The sequence below is a fragment of the Arachis duranensis genome, chromosome 3 (genome assembly GCF_000817695.3).
Source record: "Arachis duranensis cultivar V14167 chromosome 3, aradu.V14167.gnm2.J7QH, whole genome shotgun sequence".
Taxonomy (NCBI): Eukaryota; Viridiplantae; Streptophyta; class Magnoliopsida; order Fabales; family Fabaceae; genus Arachis; species Arachis duranensis.
This window is the reverse complement of record NC_029774.3, coordinates 97,153,669-97,159,089: the sequence shown is the minus strand read 5'-3', so window position 1 is coordinate 97,159,089 and position 5,421 is coordinate 97,153,669. Positions and strand designations below refer to the sequence as shown.

General features: G+C 40.4%; 1 non-coding gene across 1 annotated transcript; it reads right to left on the bottom strand.

Annotated features, from left to right (window-relative positions):
• Positions 1–859: 859 nt before the first annotated feature.
• Positions 860–967, bottom strand: LOC127746300 (small nucleolar RNA R71). Its single transcript, XR_008007920.1, has one exon. It is a non-coding gene; the product is annotated as a small nucleolar RNA R71 (small nucleolar RNA).
• Between the last annotated feature and the right edge of the window lie 4,454 nt (positions 968–5,421).

The window sequence follows — 5,421 nt, the reverse complement described above, 5'->3', positions numbered from 1 at the left end:
AAATCACCTTCCTCTTTTTCAAAATTCTTTTAATTAACTTGTTGTTTCAAATTTTAATTTTAATTTTATTTCTTCTCTTAATTTTCAAAAATCACTAACCATTTTTCAAAAAACAATTTTCGAAAACTCGTCTCTCTCATCTCCTTCTATTTATTTATTCATTTACTAACACTTCTCTTCATCTTAAAATTCGAACCCTCTCTTCTCCTCTGTGTTCGAAATTTTCTCTTCTCCTTCTTCTATTCTTTTCTTCTTCTACTCACATAAAGGAATCTCTATACTGTGACATACAGGATTCCTCTTCTTTTTTGTTTTCTTCTTTTTCATATGAGCAGGAGCAAGGACAAGGACATTCTTGTTAAAGCAGATCCTGAACCTGAAAGGACTCTGAAGAAGAAGCTAAGAGAAGCTAAAGCACAACAATCCAGAGAAAACCTTACAGAGAATCTAGAAAAAGAAGGAGACATTGCCGAACCTAACAACAATGCAAAGAAGATGCTTGGTGACTTTACTGCACCAAATTCCAACTCACATGGAAGAAGCATCTCAATCCCTGCCACTGGAGCAAACAATTTTGAGCTAAAGCCTCAATTGGTTTCTTTTAATGCAACAGAATTGCAAGTTTTATGGACTTCCATCAGAAGATCCTATTCAGTTCCTAACTGAATTCTTGTAGATCTGCGATACTGTTAAGACCAATGGGGTTAATCCCGAGGTCTACAGGCTTATGCTTTTCCCTTTTGCTGTAAGAGACAGAGCTAGAGTATGGTTGGACTCTCAACCTAAAGATAGCCTAAACTCTTGGAATAAGCTGCTCATGACTTTCTTGGCCAAGTCCTTTCCTCCTCAAAAGCTGAGTAAGCTTAGAGTGGATGTTCAAACCTTCAGACAGAAAGAAGGTGAATCCCTCTATGAAGATTGGGAGAGATATAAGCAATTGACCAAAAAGTGTCCTTCTGACATGCTTTTCGAATGGACCATCCTGGATATATTCTATGATGGTCTGTCTGAATTGTCTAAGATGTCATTGGACCATTCTGTAGGTGGATCTATTCACATAAAGAAGACGCTTGCAGAAGCTCAGAAACTTATTGAAATGGTTGCAAATAACCAGTTCATGTACACCTCTGAGAAGAATCCTGTGAGTAATAGGACGCCTAAGAGGAAGGGAGTTCTTGAAATTGATGCTCTGAATGCCATATTGGCTCAGAATAAAATTTTGACTCAGCAAGTCAACATGATTTCTCAGAGTCTGAATGGATTACAAAATGCATCCAATAGTACTAAAGAAGCATCTTCTGAAGAAGAAGCTTATGATCCTGAAAACCCTGCAATGGCAGAGGTGAATTACATGGGTGAAGCCTGTGGAAACACCTATAATCCCTCATGGAGAAATCATCCAAATTTCTCATGGAAGGATCAACAAAAGGCTCAACAAGGCTTTAATAATGGTGGAAGAAACAGGTTTAGCAATAGCAAGCCTTTTCCATCATCTTCTCAGCAATAGATAGAGAATTTTGAGCAGAACCCATCTAGCTTAGCAAATATAGTCTCTGATCTATCTAAGGCCACTCTGAGTTTCATGAATGAAACAAGGTCCTCTATTAGAAATTTAGAGGCACAAGTGGGCCAGCTAAGTAAAAGAGTCACTGAAACTCCTCCTAATACTCTCCCAAGCAATACAGAAGAGAATCCAAATAGAGAGTGCAAGGCCATAACCTTGCTTGGTGTGGCCGAGCCTAGAGAGGAGGAGGAGGACGTGAATCCCAGTGAGAAAAACCTCTTGGGACGTCCTCTGGACAAAAAAGAGTTCCTAAATGAGGGACCTAAGGAATCTGAGGCTCACCTAGAGACCATAGAAATTCCATTAAACATTCGTTTACCATTCATGAGCTCTGATGACTATTTGGTAACGAGACTAGCGAGGATGAGCCTCCATTGCTCATTAATGAACTGAATACCTGGGTTCAGCACACTTTACCTCAAAAGAAACAGGATCCTGGTAAATTCCTAATTCTCTGTACCATAGGCACCATGACCTTTGAGAAGGCTCTGTGTGACCTGGGGTCAGGCATAAACTTAATGCCACTCTCTGTAATGGAGAAACTAAGAATCTTTGAGGTACAGGCTGCCACATTCTCATTAGAGATGGCAGAAAAATCCATAAAAAAGGCTTATGGACAGGTAGAGGACGTGCAAGTAAAGGTCAAAGGCCTTTACATCCCTGTTGATTTCGTAATCCTAGACACTGGGAAGGATAAGGATGAATCCATCATCCTTGGAAGACCCTTCCTAGCCACAGCAAAAGCTGTGATTGATCTGGACAGAGGAGAGTTGGTCCTTCAACTGAATGAGGACTACCTTGTGTTTAAAACTCAAGGATCTCCCTCTGTAACCATGGAGAGGAAGCAAAATAAGCATCTCTCACTGCAGAGTCAACCAAAGCCCCCACAGTCAAACTCTAAGTTTGGTGTTGGGAGGCTACAACCAAACTCTAAGTTTGGTGTTGAACCCCCACATTCAAACTCTAAGTTTGGTGTTGGGAGGTCTCAACAATGCTCTGATTATCTGTAAGGCTCCATGAGAGGCCACTGTCAAGCTATTGACATTAAAGAAGCGCTTATTGGGAGGCAACCCAATTTTATTTATCTATGTATTTTCTTTTTTTTAGGTTGATGATCATGTAGAGTCACAAAAACAATTGCAAAAATTCAAGAAAAATAAAAAATAGCATTAAAAACAGCACACCCTGGAGGAGGAACTTACTGGCATTTAAACGCCAGTAAGGGTAGCAGAGTGGGCATTTAATGCTCAGTCTGGCACCATTCTAGGCGTTAAACGCCAGAAACAAGCACTAGACTGGCGTTAAATGCCAGAAACAGGCTACAATCTGGCGTTAAACACCAGAAACAGGTTGTATCCGGGTGTTTAACGCCAGTAAAGGAATAAAAGTTGGCGTTTAACGCCAGAAACAAGCAGCAATCTGGCGTTAAATTCCAGGATTGCACAGCAAGGGCATTTTGTACGCCTAATAGGTGCAGGGATGATACATCCTTGACCCCTCAGAATCTTTGGACCCCACAGGATCCCCACCTACCCTACCCGTCTCTCTCTCACTCACTCACCAATCAAATCATATCATCTTCCCTATATTCTCTTCACCAATCACCTCCAAACCTCTTCCCCAAAAACCCCACCTACCTCACTCTAAAAATTCAAACACTTTTCCCTCCCAAACCCAACCCTAATGACCGAAACCCAACCCTCCCTTCACCCCTATATAAATCCCTCATTACTCCTTCATATTCACACAATACAAACACATTCCCCCCTCTTGGCCGAACCATATATCTCCCTCCATATCCTCCATTTTCTTCTTCTTATACTTCTTTCTTTCTTCTTTTGCTCGAGGACGAGAAAACCTTTTAAGTTTGGTATGATAAGAGAATTATTTTTTTGTTTTTTCATAACCATTTATGGCACCTAAGGCCGGAGAAACTTCTAGAAAGAGGAAAGAGAAGGCAAAAGCTTTTACTTCCGAGCAATGGGAGATGAAGAAATTCATCTCAAAGGTCCATCAAGACCACTTCTATGAAGTTGTGGCCAAGAAGAAGGTGATCCCTGAGGTCCCTTTTATGCTCAAGAAAAATGAGTATCCGGAGATCCGACATGAGATCCGAAGAAGAGGTTGGGAAGTTCTTACCAACCCCATTCAACAAGTTAGAATCTTGATGGTTCAAGATTTCTATGCCAATGCATAGATCACTAGGAACCATGATTAAAGTACAAACCCGAATCCAAAGAATTGGCTTACAATGGTTCGGAGAAAATACTTAGATTTCAGTCCGGAAAATGTAAGGTTGGCGTTCCACTTGCCAGTAATACAAGAAAACGCACGCCCCTACACTAGAAGGGTCAACTTTGATCAAAGGTTGGACCAAGTCCTCATGGACATATGTGTGGAAGGAGCTCAATGGAAAAGAGACTCAAGAAGCAATCCGGTTCAATTGAAAACATCGGACCTTAAGCCTGTGGCTAGAGGATAGTTGGAGTTCATCCAACGCTCCATCATTCCTACTAGCAACTGATTTGAAGTGACTGTGGATCGGGCCATCATGATCCATAGTATCATGATTGGGGAGGAAGTGGAAGTTTATGAGATCATACTTCTAGAACTCTACAAGGTGGCTGACAAGTCCTCCACTTTGGTTAGAGGACAAGCCCATCATGAAGAAAAGGATGGAGCGAACAAGAGAGCTTGTTCATGGACCTCAACAAGAGCATGAGGAGGATCCTCATCAAGAAATTCCTGAGATGCCTCAAAGGATGCAATTTCCTCCGCACAACTATTGGGAACAACTCAACACCTCCTTAGAAGGCTTGAGTTACAACATGGACCAACTAAGGGTGGAGCACCAAGAGCACTCCATCATTCTCCATGAGATAAGAGAAGATCAAAGAGCTATGAGGGAGGAGGAACAAAGGCAAGGAAGAGACATAGAGGAGCTTAGGTGTTCTATTGGTTCTTCAAGAGAAAGACGCCACCCACACTAAGGTGGACTCATTCCTTAATCTTCTTGTCTATTTATTTTTCTGTTTTCGATTTTCTGAGCTTCATGTTTGGCTATGTTTTGTGTCTTCACTACATGATCATTAGTGTCTAGTGTCTATGTCTTAAAGCTATGAATAATTTCACCTCTCTTAAATGAAAAATGTGCCTAATTACAAAAGAACAAGAAGTACTTGGATTTCAAATTTTATCTTGAAATTAGTTTAATTAGTTTAGTGTGGTGGTAATACTTTTGGCTTTCTGAATGAATGCTTGAACAGTGCATATTTTTTATCTTATTGTTTATGAATGTTAAAATTGTTGGCTCTTGAAAGAATGACGAACAAAGAGAAATGTTATTGATAATCTGAAAAATCTTGAAATTGATTCTTGAAGCAAGAAAAAGCATTGAATAAGAAAGCTTGGGGAAAAAAGTGACGAAAATTAAAAAAAAAAGAAAGAAAAAGAAAAAGCAAGTAGAAAAAGCCAATAGCCCTTAAAACCAAAAGGCAAGGGTAAAAAGGATCCAAGGCTTTAAGTATTAATGAATAGGAGGGCCCAAGGAAATAAAATCCAGGCCTAAGCGGCAAAATTAAGCTGTCCCTAACCATGTGCTTGTGTCATGAAGGTCCAAGTGAAAAGCTTGAGACTGAGTGGTTAAAGTCGTGATCCAAAGCAAAAGAGTGTGCTTAAGAACTCTAGACACCTCTAACTGGGGACTTTAGCAAAGCTGAGTCACAATCTGAAAAGGTTCACCCAGTTATGTGTCTGTGACATTTATATATCCGGTGGTAATACTGGAAAACAAAGTGCTTAGGGCCACGGCCAAGACTCATAAAGTAGCTGTGTTCAAGAATCAACATACTGAACTA